The sequence below is a fragment of the Lissotriton helveticus genome, chromosome 1_1 (assembly GCF_964261635.1).
Source record: "Lissotriton helveticus chromosome 1_1, aLisHel1.1, whole genome shotgun sequence".
Classification (NCBI taxonomy): domain Eukaryota; kingdom Metazoa; phylum Chordata; class Amphibia; order Caudata; family Salamandridae; genus Lissotriton; species Lissotriton helveticus.
The window spans coordinates 1,705,721,623-1,705,737,662 of NC_136057.1; the positions used below are offsets into that span (position 1 = coordinate 1,705,721,623).

Below are 16,040 nucleotides of genomic sequence, written 5' to 3' on the forward strand. Positions count from 1 at the left end.
TGGAGTACGTTGTTTGAACCAATCATCTTCATTTTACTGTGCCCTTTTATAGCCAATTCTCCAGACAGTGCTTAAAGCCTGAAAGTAGCTGTTTTCTAAGAGCTCACAATGTTATTAGTTGAGGGTGGAGGCTAAAGAAGATAAAGTAATCTGTTCAAAATCACACCGTATGATCATAACGTGAGGAAGCCAAGATCATAACCCAGCCTTTCTGACTCAAAATTCTACAATGAATCGGTGAGTTTGCGCAAATCAGCATCCCAGTTAGATGTCACTGACCACCGTTCAGACTTAGTAGGCTTACAACGTTTAGGGGTTAGTAGTGAGGTTTTTGTAGAATTTCCTGAATTGGATTCGTAAAAATAACGAAGAAATCCCATCTTGCCCTAAGATGTAAAGGTGACTGTACATAAAGAGGCTCTGAAATATACAGGTAGACACTAAAGCTTTGGAAGGAGATTAACAGTGACATTGATTAGACAAGAACATGCGTTTAGCAGGTCACAGCAACCCTAAAGTGAATTTGTTCCACCCTAAAATGTATCGCCTTCGACACGCAGCCAAGAATTCTCTCCGAATTAAACAGATGGAAAAAACTCAGCAGGGCCCTGGCGCGAGCCCAGTCCCGCCAACAGGAACCTAAGCCTAGATCGTGTGCTTTGGTGCTAACTTCTGAGGTCAGGGGTCAGCCTCCTGCTGCTTCTGAGGAAAGGGGCGTCTCTAGTAGCCGTGGGACTTTGTGGCAGCCCACACAGCCAGCCTGGGCAGCCACAGTATAAAATTACCTCTTTTGCTCCAGACAATAAAGTAATTATCCCTCTCTGGAAGCTACCAAGTCTTCACAAAAAGTAAGGGGTGCACTTCTTCCGGCAATCTTTATTTACCACTGAAAAACGGCGACTAAGAGCTGCCTGCAATCTGTGAGATATGCTAGAGGAGGCTATGGCTTGAACGAAATGTTGCGGTGAGAGACGACCCTGAAGCCACGGTGATCCCACCCTGGCTTGCAGCGCACCCCCCTCCTTAAGCAATGGTACGGTCCGAGGGTGGCAGGGCTGCTGATGTCATTCTTCAGCTGTTGGAAGAAGAGGAGATCTCCCTGGGACAGTTTGAATTCAGAAGAAGAAAGAGGTGCTCGGTGCCGGGGGGTTCCCTGGGGCTGATCCGCCGACTCCTCGCTGTAGGGTGCAGACTTTGGGAGGTCAAGAGGCGGCTGCTCGGTCTGAAAGCGCCTCTTTCTGGGACTGGATCTCAGTATAGCGCCGAGGGAGCACCCAGCCATGCAGAGGAGCTGCTCTGTCTTTTCATCGGGTTTCCTGAACTGAATCCTCAACACTCAACCGATTTTCTATATGTTTTGTTTATTACCACATTTAACTGTATAACCCAGACATTATCAACACATCCAATTACAAATTGTCTATTTTGTAAGCACGGCTCTGGGGGCTTTCACCCCTTTAGACGTGGTGGCGGCGAGGCTCGCCCGGAGAGGGAGGGCTCGGCTGTGGTGAGAGCAACCGATGGCCCCCTCTGGACGGCGAGGGACGTAGGAGGCTGCGGTAAGTGCTTTAAACTTTTATCCAACTTCTGTACCCCAAGCTTCATGTGAGGGGCTCCAGGCGTGGGGATGGAAGGGTTAACTGGTTCTTTATTCTACGGGAATGGCAAGGGTTGAAGGTGAGTTCGAGCAAGGAAGGGGGAGAGGAGAGCTCTAAAAAAACAACTACAACTATTGTGAGCTGCCATAATGCATTGAGTAACAATAACTCTTCTGAACTAGCTCACCATCACCCGTGCGGAGCGTCTATGCGCTATTCTTGTCCTGCAGGCTCGATACAGATATCATTGGACTCAGAAAGTTAAGCTCGTCGTACTGGGATAGGAGTGTGTGTCCCGTGAGAGCTTAAGCCTCTTTAAGCCGTGTTAAGTCGCTGCAAAGTTTAGTGTAACTTTTCTACGTACCTCAGACAGTTTTCACTGACTGCTGTAACGTATGCTCTGCCTGTTTGTTGTGCCTGAGGTGCTTGCATGTTGCTGGCTGTGCCCCTTTCTGTGTGGTGAAGTCTGCACTGATGCCGTTGACCATGCTTTGTAGACCACTCAGCGCCTAGTGAGGGGCGAGTAGCGCTATATAAATGGAACGAGGAAACTTGCGTTGAAGCTTGCCATGCTGTACCCCATCTGTGTCCGAGAAGAGGGTTTTCACTGCTGCTGGCCTTGTTGTAGGTGTGCGCTATGGAAGCCCGAACTGCTACTCTGTGCATTTTCTGCATAAGGACGTCATGCACGGCTGCTCACTGTACTTCTGCAGCTACGTATACGATGGGAGCTTGTTCTGCTGGCTGTGCGTCTGCAGTGCTCTATGTGATTGAAGTTTGCACTGCTGCTGGCTGTGCTTTAGCTGTTCCGTGCATGAGAGAAGCGACACTGCCGCTCGCTGTGCTTCTGCAGTTCTGTGCATGAGAGAAGCGTGCACTGCTGCTCACTGTGCTTCTGCAGTTCTGTATGTGATGGGAGATTGTTCTGCTTCTGCAGTTCTCTATATGATTGTAGCTTGCACTGCTGCTGGCTGTGCTTTAGCTGTTCGGTGTGTGAGAGACGCTTGCACTGCTGCTGGCTGTGCTTCTGCAGTTCTTTGTGATTGAAGCTTGCACTGCTGCTGGCTGTGCTTCTTCAGTTCTGCACGTGATGTAAAATTGTTCTGCTGCTGGCTGTGCTTTAGCTGTTCTGTGTGTGAGAAAAGCTTGCACTGCTGCTCGCTGTGCTTCTGCAGTTCTGCACGTGATGGGTTCTTGTACTGCTGCTGGTAATGCTACCACTGCTCTCAGTCATAGAATCGTGCATTGCTTTTGGTTATGCTTTAGCGTTTCTGTGTGAGAGAAGCTTGCACTGCTCTTGGATGTGCTTCTGCAGTTCTTTGTGATTGAAGCTTGCACTGCTGCTGGCTGTGCTTTAGCTGTTCTATGTGTGAGAAAAGCTTGCACTGCTGCTGGGTATGCTTTAGCATTTCTGTGTGTGAGAGAAGTTTGCATTATTCCTGGCTGTGCTTCTGCAGTTCTGTATGTGATGGGAATCTTTACTGCTGCGGTCTATGCTACAAATGCTGTTTATGTGATTGAAGCTTCCACTGCTCCTGGCTGTTCTATGTGTGAGAAAAGCTTTCACTGCTGCTGGCTGTGGTCTGTAGTTCTGTGTGTGATAGAAGGTTGTTCTGCTGGCTGTGCTTTAGCGGTTCTGTATGTGATCGAAGCTTGCACTGCTGCTTGCTGTTCCTTAGCTGTTCTGTGTGTGAGAGAAGCTTGTACTGCTGCTGGTTATGCTACAGCTGTTCTCTGTATGACTGAAGCTTGCACTGCTGCTGGCTGTGCTTTAGCTGTTCTATGTGTGACAGAAGCGTGCACTGCTGCTGGATGTGCTTTAGCTGTTCTATGTGTGGGAAAAGCTTTCACTGCTGCTGGCTGTGGTCTGTAGTTCTGTGTGTGATAGAAGGTTGTGCTGCTGGCTGTGCTTTAGCTGTTCTGTATGTGATTGAAGCTTGCACTGCTGCTGGCTGTGCTTTAGCTGTTCTGTATGTGATTGAGGCTTGCACTGCTGCTGGCTGTGCTTTAGCTGTTCTGTATGTGATTGAGGCTTGCACTGCTGCTGGCTGTGCTTTAACTGTTCTGTATGTGATTGAAGCTTGCACTGCTACTGGCTGTGCTTTAGCTGTTCTGTATGTGATTGAAGCTTGCACTGCTGCTGGCTGTGCTTTAACTGTTCTGTATGTGATTGAAGCTTGCACTGCTGCTGGCTGTGCTTTAGCTGTTCTGTATGTGATTGAAGCTTGCACTGCTGCTGGCTGTGCTTTAACTGTTCTGTATGTGATTGAAGCTTGCACTGCTGCTGGCTGTGCTTTAGCTGTTCTGTATGTGATTGAAGCTTGCACTGCTGCTGGCTGTGCTTTAACTGTTCTGTATGTGATTGAAGCTTGCACTGCTGCTGGCTGTGCTTTAGCTGTTCTGTATGTGATTGAAGCTTGCACTGCTGCTGGCTGTGCTTTAACTGTTCTGTATGTGATTGAAGCTTGCACTGCTGCTGGCTGTGCTTTAGCTGTTCTGTATGTGATTGAAGCTTGCACTGCTGCTGGCTGTGCTTTAACTGTTCTGTATGTGATTGAAGCTTGCACTACTGCTGGCTGTGCTTTAGCTGTTCTGTGTGCGAGAGAAGCTTGTACTGTCGCTGGTTATGCTACAGCTGGTCTCTGTGAGAGAGAAGCTTCCATTGCTCCTGGCTGTGCTTCTGCAGTCCTGTATGTATTGGAATGTTGTTCTGTAAGTCATGGGAGCTTGTACTGCTGCTGGTTATGCTACAGCTGTTCTCTGTATGACTGAAGCTTGCACTTCTGCTTGCCTGTGCCGTACCTGTTCTAGAGACAGGCAGGATTTTGATACGCCAACACGTTGAAAACAAATGTGAACGTTATATTAGTGATTTGAAGATGGGCATCCCAGCGCACCCTACAGAAGGGCATTATGTAAATTTACCATGAAGCTACCGGTAGGGGAACATCTTTTTTTTAATCAGACCTATCTCACAGATATTGGATAAATATTATCTGAATGCCTTTCACATTTCAAGATATATACGTGAGATACATTTACCAGCAATGGAATGTTATGGAACCCATTTATAGATTGTTCATACTTACCCTGAACATTGGGCATGAAACAGGATAGATGTTGGACACCCCTATATTATCAATGAAAGGGGGATGGCAAAGGCTTATTTAACCCCTTGGGCGCGGCCGAGATTCTGCGCCTGTGCAGGCGATTTAGAGAGTGGGTGGGTTCATGACGGCCCCCAACCGTCATCCGCACACGAGCACCGTGATGCATGACGGCTGGGGGCCGTCATCAGCATGGAAGGGGTTAATGCCGGAGTAAACAATAAAACATAGAGAAATGCCATTGGCAACAGGCATGGACTCAACAAGAGCAGTGCCAGGCAAAGCTATAGTGATGTATTTAATATGTGCATTGAGGCAACAGGGAAATGCACCACCCAAGTATATAACCCTGTATAGAGACCAATTAGTTACACCTTGAATCACAGGGACTTGTTTTTCCAAAACAAATTGTTTTCCATTTGTTTTTTCTTGAAATGTTCCCTTTTATTTTATTGTTTAAAAAATTGCTTTGATAAAAACTATGTAAAGTGTGCACAACATGTTTCGTACCAGAAGGTTCTTTCTCAAGGCCCATATGATTCGCAGTCCTCATGCGTAAGCAGTGAGCTATTTTTCAACTCCTGAAAGTTGCTTAGCAGGGTGGTCATAATCCAATTGTTATAGGGTTCCTACGAATTTAGTAGGAATGTGTATTATGTCAACAAAACTTCACAATATAGAGACTGAGTCTACTAATATCATCAGTAAAAGTTGGTTTGGGCTAGCTCACAGTACTAATCAATCAATTAATCCGTACTTGGCTACTCACCGGTGAGGGTCTCGAGGCGCTGGGTTTGGGGGAGGGAGTTTGCAGGTCCGACTGAGCGCTGTGGTTCATTCAAACAGCCAGGTCTTGAGATCCTTCCTGAATTGTGTCAGAGATGGGGAGAGCCTGAGGTGGAGAAGCATGGCGTTACAGGATTTGGCAGCGAGGTAGAAGAAGGACCTTCCTTCGGCTCTGGTCTTGCAGATCCGAGGGACGGTGGTGAGGGCCAGTTGAGTGGAGCAAAGGTGTCTGGTGGGTACGTGGAATGAGAGGCGGTGGTTCAGATATGCTGGTCCAGTGTTGTGGAGGGCTTTGTAGGCGTGTGTGAGGAGCTTGAAGGTGACTTTTGTTGACTGGGAGCCAGTGAATTTCTCGTAGGTGTTAGGAGATCTTGCTGTAGCGAGGGATGTTGAGAACCAGTCTGGCTGTGACGTTCTGCACGTTATGAAGTTTCCTGAGGAGTTTCTGGGTGGCGCCTGTGTAGACTGCGTTGCCGTAGTCTAGTCTGCTGCTGATGAGTACGTGGGTGACCATCTTCCTGGCCTCAGTGGGGATCCATCTGAAGGACTTCCAAAGCAGGCGAAGAGTGTGAAGCATGATTTGGTGACGGCGTTGATCGGGTGGTTCATGGTGAGGGAAGAGTCCATTATGATGCCAAGGATTTGTGTGTGGTCAGTGGGTGGGTCCTAGGTCAGCGGGCTACCAGTAGTCAGTAATCTTCCCAAGCAGAGGTCTTGGGCCCCAGGATGAGGACTTCGGTATTGTCCAAGTTGAACTTGAGGCAGCTGTCTCTCATTAAGGTGCCCACGGGCTTCATCCCATTGTGAAAGTTGCTTCTGGCGATGGTGGGTTCGTTGGCGAGAGAGAGAATCAGCTGGGTGTCATTGGCGTAGGAAACTATATTGAGTCTGTGGCTCCTGACAATGGCTCTAAGCAGGGACATATAGATGTTGAAAAGCATGGGGCTCAAGTAGGAGCCCTGAGGCACTCTGCAGCTGATCTCTGTGGGCTCCAAGAGGAATGAGAAGTCCAACTCGCTGTGTTCTACCAGTGAGGAAGGAACGGATCCAGTCCAGGGCTTTGCTGTGTATGCAGGCGTTGTGGAATCTTGTGATTAGGATGCGGTGAGAGATGGTGTTGAAGGCGGCCCAGAGGGTGAGGAGTATAAGGGCTGCTCTTCCTCTCTGGTCAAGGAGGGAGCGGATGTAGTCGGTGGTGGAGAGGAGGGCAGTCTCGGTTCTGTAGTTGCTTCAGAAGCCAGATTGAGAGGAGTCCAGGACATGGTTGGCTTTGATAAACTTCGAGAGTTGGGCATTGATGGCCCTCTCGATGACCTTGGCTGGGAAGTGGAGCAGGGAGATGGGTCTGAGGTTCTTGAGGTCTGTCAGGCAGGCTGATGGTTTCTTCAGCAGGGGGTTGATCTCAGCGTGTTTCCAGTCATCGGGGAAGGTGGTAGTCTCAATGGATCAGTTGGTGTGGCATTGTTCGGAGGCTATGGTGGTGGCAGCTTTGTGGAAGATGTGAGGCGGGCAGGGGTCCGAGGGGGCATTCAAATTTAATGCTCTTCATAGTCTTGAGGGTGCCGTCTATGGTGAGTGGGCTCCAGATGAGCTGGATTTGTTATGGGGCATTGTTGTCATCTTGTGAGGTGGTGGCGGAGTGATGGGTGGGTCTTGGTTGTCGAAGTTGTAATAGATGTGCTTGAAGTAGGTGCCGAGTTTGTTGCAGATGTCTTGGGAGATTGAGACTTCTGTGGTCTTGCTGTGGGCTTTTGCAAACTCCTTGATGATTGAGAAGAGTTGTTTCCTGTTGTGTGGGTTGGCTTTGATTCTGACTTGAAGCGCAGTTTTTTTTTTCCTGTTTTGAGGATGGTGTGGTGTGCGGAGACGGTGGCTTTGAAGGCTGCATGGGTGTCCAGGGTTTTGTGGTCCCATTTTCGAGCCGTATACAGGTGTGTCGGGACTCGTGGAGGGCGGGAGTGAACCAGCTGGCCTTCTTCGAGTGTTGCTTGCTGATTGACATCTTTAGTGGTCCCAGCGCATCGGAGCAATTGAAGATCCATTGGTGGAGGTTGCATGCTGAGGTAATGGCGTCTATGGATGGCGTGGTGTGGTGTGCTGAGGGAGGCGGTGAGATGTTCTTTGGTGACCTTGTTCCGCTTGCAGCAGGAGGGTGGGTGCATTGGTGTACGGTGGGTTTGGTGAAGGTGAAGTGAACGCAGTGGTGGACGTTCCAGAGGAGGTCGGAGGTGTGGCTGTAAGTGAAGTTTTTACTTGCGGAGTACACAGGGTTGAGCGCAGGTCCTGCTGCGTGGGTCAGAGAGGTGACTAGCTGCTTGAAACCGATGTTGGTGAGGTTCTTCAGAAGGGATGCAGTGTTCTGGTCATTGGGTTTGTCCAGATAGAAGTTGAGGTCTCTAAGTAGGATGTAATCGGTGGATGCGAGATCCTGGGGTGCGATGGGCCAAGAGATCTGTAGAAGAAGGTCCCACAGAGGGTGGAGTTGCAGTTGGTCTGGAAGTGGAGGTGTTTTATTGTTACTGTAGGGTCGTCCGAGTGGGTGGTCAGGCAGAGGGAGTTCTTGTGGACGATGGCAATGACTTCTCCGGGTCGGTCGGTGCGATCTTTGCGGGTGATCTTGTAGTTGTTGGGAATGGCGATATCCCGTCCCAAGTCGTGGTATGTCCAGGTTTTCTTGAGGAAGGCGATGTTAGGGGAGACAGAGTCAAGAAGTTCCCAGGTTTCTGTGACGTGTCTGTGGAGGGAGCCCATGTTGAGAAGGATGCAGCTGAGCCAGTCATGTGTGCTGTCAGTCGGCTTGGCAGCGGGCGGAGCGGCAGTCTCCGCATGCTAACTCTTAACCTTTCAGAGCTATAGATGTTGTTGGCAACCTTGAACATGACCACTCTGATTCCCAGGGAATTTGTGGAAACAGATCTAACCCTTTTGTTAGTCACTTTTGCATTGCATGCCAAAAGTGCCACAATGAAAAAATATGAGAATACATATTCAAATATTTATTGAAAAGATTTAATTCTTGTAAATAAAACATGAGCTGGAATTATTTAGCAGAGAAAATCATTATTATAAGCATTATTAGAATGGTGAAAAACGCAAACAATTCAATTGTGTTAATTGTTCCTAATGTTACTCTTTTCTAACACGAATATCGCTACACTAGTGAGAACATATCGGGAGTACCCTTCTGCCAGACCTGTTGGAATGATCTAACCCAATACCTTGGTATAATGTGTCAGGAAGCCTGGCTCAGTGCATTAGTGTATAAAAGCTCTTTCATTCATTCCTTCCTCTGAATTGCTACCATCTGAGACTGTGCCAGCTCCTTTCTCCTGGTAGGTGCCCTCCCCCTCCGCATACAGCGCCAAGATACTCCCTGGAGTAAACGTTGTGCTATATAAAAGCTCTTTCATTAACTAATGCACCTGTCGTAGTGTGCAGCCCTGCACACTTCTTTTGCACGGCTATCTTCCTTCTCAGGATGATGGTTGGGGCCTGCAGTGCTGCATCTCAGTCACTGTAGTTTCCATGATAACCTCGGTGGGAAGTGCATATCACCAAATTCACAATGGACGCTATTTAAATAATAAAACACCATCCTTATCGTACTGTGCCGGAGGTGCAGACGGTGTCTTTAGTTAGTCTGCAAAGAACGAGTTGTCTCCTACGAGTACAAAAATATAACAAGGGCATCATGTTCTAATATGTGTGCCTGGAACTAATTGTGCAGACTACATGGCGACTATATCTACCAGGAATAACTCTGCGCATGGCCATTCTTCCTATTAGGGAAAAACATGTGCAAACCACCACTACAAAAATGTGCCATGTTAAAAAAAATAGCTAAGATGGAGGCTAAATGTAAGCTCTACAACACTCAGCCTGTTCCAGGACAGGAGTGAGAGCGATGTACAGGATGTTCAGATTTCATCACCTGCCTTCATTTATTGTAGAGTAGGGGGGCTGTCCTAGTAAGTCTAAATGGGCCACATCCCTGACTAGCTCAGTGGTTTCCATTTGCAGTTAATATAATTACATTTACCCAGTGTGAATTTCCTGAAAATCATCCATGTATCTGGCCATCCTGGCCCTGTGTTGGACACCCCTGCTGCAGCTGGTGCACTGTCCCAGCTTCCTGTACTACAAAGAGCCTGTAGACTTTGCAGTTTAAAGTTTGGCATTATTTTGACCCTTTACTAATTTGCTTTGTATTGTTATGGCACGGTTAATTCTAAAACGTATTTTTATTAGGTCTGATGTGAGGAGCAGAGATCATTTGATTGATATATGTGTGTGTATATATATATGTATGCTTATTTGTATGTATATGTATGCGTATATTTATGTATATATAGATAGATAGATATATATGTGTGTGTATAGGCTTTCAGTTAACCCCTTTGTTTGTGTCCACTGCAGTATGGGGCACGGGGTCAGCCCACTTCAGCCAATGGCTTACCTGACTGGGAGGGATGGCCTTCTGTACCGGCACATTGTGTATGTCTGTGCAGTAGTTTCCTTTACAGTGAAGTACCAGTGAAGCAATGTGTGCATTTACATAAATATACTTTGCCTTTTTAGACAATGCTTATATTCATACAATGCGGGCCTTCAGAAACAAGCCATCCACACAAATAAGCACTGGCAAATCCAAAATGTCCAGCAGCCAATGCCAGACCCATTGTTTTTGCCAGAGCTTGTTTTAAATACATTGGATGGAGGTTTTTTAATTCCTTTTCTCGTTTTAGGTTTATAAACCTTTCATCGTCTCGTTTGGAAACATCGCAAAAGCAGTGCAAAGCAAGATTTGTAACGAAGCATATGTCAGGCTGTTACCATACCTGAATGTAATAATACTGTGTATGAGGGACGCTTGTTCTGCCGCTGTCTGTGCTGGACTGGTCCGTGCACGAGAAGCGTGCATTGTTGCGGACTATATATGCGAGTGGTTTGCACTGCTGCTGCGCCGTCTGTACATCTTTTCGCTGTGAGGGGTTCTCACACCAATGCTGCTGCGCCTGTTTGTGGGGGAGGGGAAGCTTACATGGCTTTGCTTGTATGTTATCTGCTCAGCTCTGTGGGTGAGGGAAGCCTGTGCTACGCCACTATCTTTACTCTGACTCTTCAGTGTGAGAAATGTGCGCTCACACTGCTGCTGTCTGTGCTGCGCCTCTGTGCGAGGGCTGCTCACTGCTGGTGCCTGTGCTGCACCTCTGTGTGTGTGAGGGCTGCTCACTTCCGGTGCCTGTGCTGTACCTCTGTGTGAGGGCTGCTCACTTCCGGTGCCTGTGCTGCACCGCTGTGCGAGGGCTGCTCACTGCTGGTGCCTGTGCTGCACCTCTGTGTGTGTGAGGGCTGCTCACTGCTGGTGCCTGTGCTGCGCCTCTCTGTGTGTGAGGGCTGCTAACTTCCGGTGCCTGTGCCTCACCTCTGTGTCATTGTGTGTGAGGGCTGCTCACTTCCGGTGCCTGTGCTGCACCTCTGTGTGAGGGCTGCTCACTGCTGGTGCCCGTGCTGCGCCTCTGTGTGTGTGAGGGCTGCTCACTCCCGCTGCCTGTGATGTATGTACCCTTTCTATGTAGGAAAGATGTTAGAACGGTGGCTGCGCGTGCTGTAATAACCCATGTGCTGCAACGGCCCCATAGCATCTGCCATGGCAGGGAGGGGGGCTCAGAATGTCTGCTGTGTGGCTAACGCCTGGGGGTACCAACTGCCGAGGCCCAGCCCCCGCTTCAGTCCTCGGTCACCAGAAGCCGAGTACCACTGCCACGGTCGGGGCCTTCCTTCTGCTGTAACGCGCTCTCCCTTCCTAGACTCTCTCCACACAGCCTTTTGCTTGCTCCCATCCCTAGCCAGGATCCAGATTCTCGTGTTGGATTCATGTGTAAACACAAGAATATCCCAGCGTCTTCGTTAATTGGAGCAGAACAAATGAGAATGCATAATTTAAAATAGGACTTTGGCTTTGAAGGCTGTGATTCAAATAGACCAATCGGAGGCCAGATGGCCCACGCGGGTGGTTTAATTTTGAACAATGCATTCTACTGGTTACCACGGACGCCGGACGAAGCAGGCGAAGAGTAATTCTAGATTATAACACCACCAATAATAACGTTTTTATACAGCTGTTGGAGTTGCGAGTTGCTCTTTCTCCTCATTTCAATCTCCACAACAGCGCTTCAAAAAAACTCTTCTTTTGTTTCTAAGCACCTAACACTCCCAATGTACTGACCTCGGTAGGGTGGAACGTCGACTCGCCTTAATTTGAACTAGTACTCTTCAGAGCACAATAAATGTCACCTTCTAGTTTTCAGCTCACTGAGCCACCAAATGCTCTGTAACCCCGTGATTGGCCTAAGGGATTATAAATTGTTGGACCACAGTATTAATACCAATTTTTGACTTGGGTAAAAAAAGAAAGGGTTTTTTGCCTGCCAACCCCCTCTGCCTTAGACTCCAGCGTATTTTCTATGTTCTGTGCAAATCTGAGTACTAATGCCAGCCGTATATACTCCCATTTGGGGGGGGGGGAGGGGGCGCTCTCCTGCCAGGAGGTCAACTGAAAAAACAGATCTTTGTATAATGACCTCCATGCCTATGAGGGACCACCCAGCACATTGGCCCATAGAGCTTGCCATCTCCCATGAACTTTGGCAGCCAGAAGTGGTGTGGCGAGGGCACCTGCTGGAAGGGCTGGGTCACATGACGGGTGGGATCAAGCTGGCATGGCCCCGCCTCGCGCCTGGTCTTCGCACCGCCCAGCACGGGCATGCTGAGTACCGTGGCAGAGCCCCGCCGCCCCATGGTCCTGGGGAGGCTGTCCTGTAGGAGAGGCTGCGTTGCTGCCGGGCAACAAGCACCTGCCATTGAGGTCGGCCTGGGAGGTGAACCGCGGCGTTCCCATCGTGCGTCACGCGGTATGCGTCCATCCGCACCAGGCCACGGGAAGGGCCGCCTTAAAGCCAAATGGCATCGGGTGAACGTGTAGCAGTAAAGAGTACAGGGGGGTTGAGTGTATGTCACTGGCTCCGACACCACTTCCTGGTCCAGAGAATGAGAGACAGAGTGGGCGTTTGCAGAGTGGGTGGGGAGCACGAAGACTTAAAAGAGCAAGGTTTAGATACTGCATCCAAACCCAAGACGGCACCCATGTAGTAGCATACTTGGGTGGTTTCAAGAGTTTGTTATTGTTTCTAATGTTGATTGGGCTTGTCCCGTTGTTTCTGCAGATGTTTTATTTGGCGTGTTGGTTTCTTCGCGTTTGTATCTTGCTACTTCAGCCTGATATGAAAAGCTGCACCTCCTGCTGCAGGTGAAAGGCCTTGGCATTCCAATCCTATGAGTTCTGGGTCATCCGTTATCAAAGAGGAGCCATGGGCAGACATACACACACAACCATCCTCTACCTAAAGCTCAAGATGTAGGGACCAAAGGGGCGATGTGCTGGCTGGGGTACTCACACTCCATACTCCCCCTGATCAAACCCAGAAAGAATGCTGTGAATCATACGCACGTCTCTGGGGGCACTTCTTACGAGAAGAATTGTAGGTGGGATGATACCGCTTCCATTGCTTCCCCATAGCTCTTCAATGTAGAATTGAATCGCTACAGTTGGAACCTGGACAGACCGACTAGCCCACGCTCCGAAAAACAACTGAGCAGAAGGTGTCTAAAACTGAGAGCCTTTGTCTGAGGCCACATCTGCCTGAAACTTCTCCTGGTTCACGGATCCAACATAGCTTAGGCTAACCTGCAGCCTGTAATGAAGTACAGTGGGAGCCTCTAGGCACTTTGTGAGATAATACACTGTGACTGTCCACCTTGGGCACTTAGATGTATGCAGGTACCAACCAGATCCAGCCATACTTTTTAGGTCGAGTCTGGGCAGTGCATACGCTGCTCTGCGCGGCATGCTGTATTCAGGTATGGACTTGAAGCTCCGCCCATATTTTTCATTGGTTTGTGTCATTGTCCTTTGGAAACTGTGGCTTTTCATTGGTCAAAAGGCTTAGTAGTTCCTCCTTAGTACCGCCTTGTCTCATTTTGTAACCTCCCATCAGGACACCTCCTGTTACATGTGTCGTTACCCTGTGGCCTTTAATTACAGCCTCTGAGCTCTATTTGCTTAAATGTTTTTTTTTCCTGCCTGACACACGCTCTCTCCCATTGCTTTAATTTTATTTATTTTCTCATAGTAAGGCACGCTCATCCAGTGGCAGCCATGTCCTTGGTTTATTTGTGGCGGCGAACGCAGCTGCATACATATATATTTTTTTTGAGTATTTATTAACTTCTTTTTTTTAAACTGCCCCATGCCGCACTTTTACTTTAATACAGTTGCCCCTTTTTTCAGACATGGCTCGTCTAAGGAAAGGGGTGCCGCAGACCGACATTCAAGTGAAAGCGCTGAATGGGCGCTTTTGCAAACAAGCATTTGCAATAGGTATCGCAATTGCTAGAGTTTCGTAAATAGGAGACCTATTGCATTGCAAATGCTTGTTAAAAGTAGTACTCGCCACAAATGTGGCTACCTCGGTTTCTGCTCTAGCTTGCCTCAACAGTAGCATCTCTGACTCATCTAAATACTGGGCCATTAAGCCAGCTGTAAGAGCCTGTACTTGTCTACCCTTGTGATTCTCAGAGGGCTACTATGTACCTTGCCTGGACTGCCGATTGAGGTAGAACCAGTACACCTCGAGAGTCTTTCTCTGAAGGTCGGTGGTCTGCCGGAGGAGGGACAGGATGCTCCGTCCACTGGCACTCTAGGGACGTGCCACTCCTGGTGCACTCACTGGGGCTCCACAACCTCATGAGGTGCCTCCTGGGAGGCATGCGTCACCCCTTTCTGTAGTGCGACCCGGTATGTTCCAAAACAACAGTAACTCTAGCCTACCTCCACAGCATGTTACATATAGACTAAACTCCATTTCAACCATGCTCTTTGATGGACGACCAGGAACCGGAAGCAAAGTGGAGCACTTCACGTCCTCGTGGGTGTATGCGGCAATACATAAACAATGCAACCCTCAACTCCCTTTAGGCCTTGCAAGAGGCATTTAGAAATGATATTAAATGCTGCTGCAATACAACTAGTGCTGCCCCTGCACCCGGGCAGTCAAGGATATCTTAGGTATAAAAAAAAAAAACCTGCTTCTCACTGATGAGTGGTACAGCCGCCATCCTTTCTTTCCTTACCCACCTCTTCAGGGTACCTCCTGTATCCATCACCCAACAGCATAATATCACGCCTGTGCAAGCTGCACGCTGAGATACCAAGGTCGTGCGCCCGAGAGGGCCATTGTCTCCGAGCTACTGAGAAGGGGCCGGTCTCCCTGAGTCCTCCGACTCCCTAAGGGGGTGTACCATCTGCCCATATTTTCCTTTTTTTAGGCCTCCTTTGTTGTCCTTTGTAGCGCCCGAAGCTTGTTCAAGTTCAGTGTTGCTCACTCGTGCATCCCACTTCTGACACCACTTCATTGTGACCTTGGGCTTCCTCTGGAGTCCCCCAGCGCAAAAAACAAGGGCTAAGAGGACGTAAAACAGTGAAGGAGGAGTTCAAAAGTTGGTAAAGCAAGGAAGAAGTAAGGCGTTCAGAAGTAGTACCATAAACCACAGTCTCCTTGGATTATGAAGTGAGTGGATATTTTACACCACAGGTAGTGCATTATGAAAATGCCTATGCAGGCGTAAGAGGGCTCCAGTTATCCTTGTTGATCTGAGAGGAGACACAAAGATTCCTAGGGAGCTCACACTCCAGAGTGCTGTGGTGGTACACAAGGTGCAGGACTTGTGCTTTGTTCTTGCTTAATTAGGCAGGTTCCCTTAACTACCTATCCTAGTTTACCTACCTCTACCTTGGCCTCCTCACTTGGGGAGGGTGGGAACGACCGTTGTATGTTTTCATTCTTTCGAAGGCATCTGCAGATATTAAAAGCGCTGGGGAAAATACCAGGGCCGCATAAATAGCCAGGGCCTCGGGCCAGATCTTTCCAGAAGTCCCAGAGGAGCTGGCAAGAGCCAATCAGAAGAGCCTGCTCCAGAGTCTGTTGCTGCACTATGTAGTGCATGTTTGCTTTTCCGCCTTCTAGGGCGGTTGGAGGGCGTCCCTCGGAGCTCTCGCGATAACACCGCGCACATTATAATTGATGAATGTGATGCTGGTTAGGTAGCTTTCTGTAAATTGTGTAGTTTGGATGTAAGCCAGTTTTGTGGATTTTCAGAAATGTTGGGTAGTGTTGCGGGACGGTGATGTTGTCCAGCACCCCGCTTGTCCAGTACTGACACCCACACACTGCCCTGCCAAAGCACTGCATCCCTGATCAGCAGCGCCCTCTGCTGCCCCGGCAGTGGGCCCTGCATACAGCTCTTCTGATGCACCTCCGTGTTCCCTGTGGCACTGGATGCTGGCCCAGTACCGGTACTCGCATGCAGCCCCCCCCGCTGCGCCTGCCGTGCTGGCCAGCACAGCACTCACTCCTGTACTGTGCGAGCCCGGAGCTCTGACAACGCACTAGAGTCCGGGCCCACTGAGCTCCCTGATGTTCCAGTACTG

The 16,040-nt window shown here is 49.0% G+C and overlaps 1 protein-coding gene across 1 annotated transcript in view; it reads left to right on the plus strand.

Moving 5' to 3' along the window:
- Positions 1-1,049: 1,049 nt before the first annotated feature.
- The window catches only part of TMEM198 (transmembrane protein 198), an 85,624-nt gene continuing 70,633 nt past the window's right edge, over positions 1,050-16,040 (plus strand). Inside the window, exon 1 of the mRNA XM_078689077.1 lies at positions 1,050-1,559. The gene's annotated coding sequence lies outside the window, so the exon portion shown is untranslated. The remainder of the gene's footprint in view (positions 1,560-16,040) is intronic.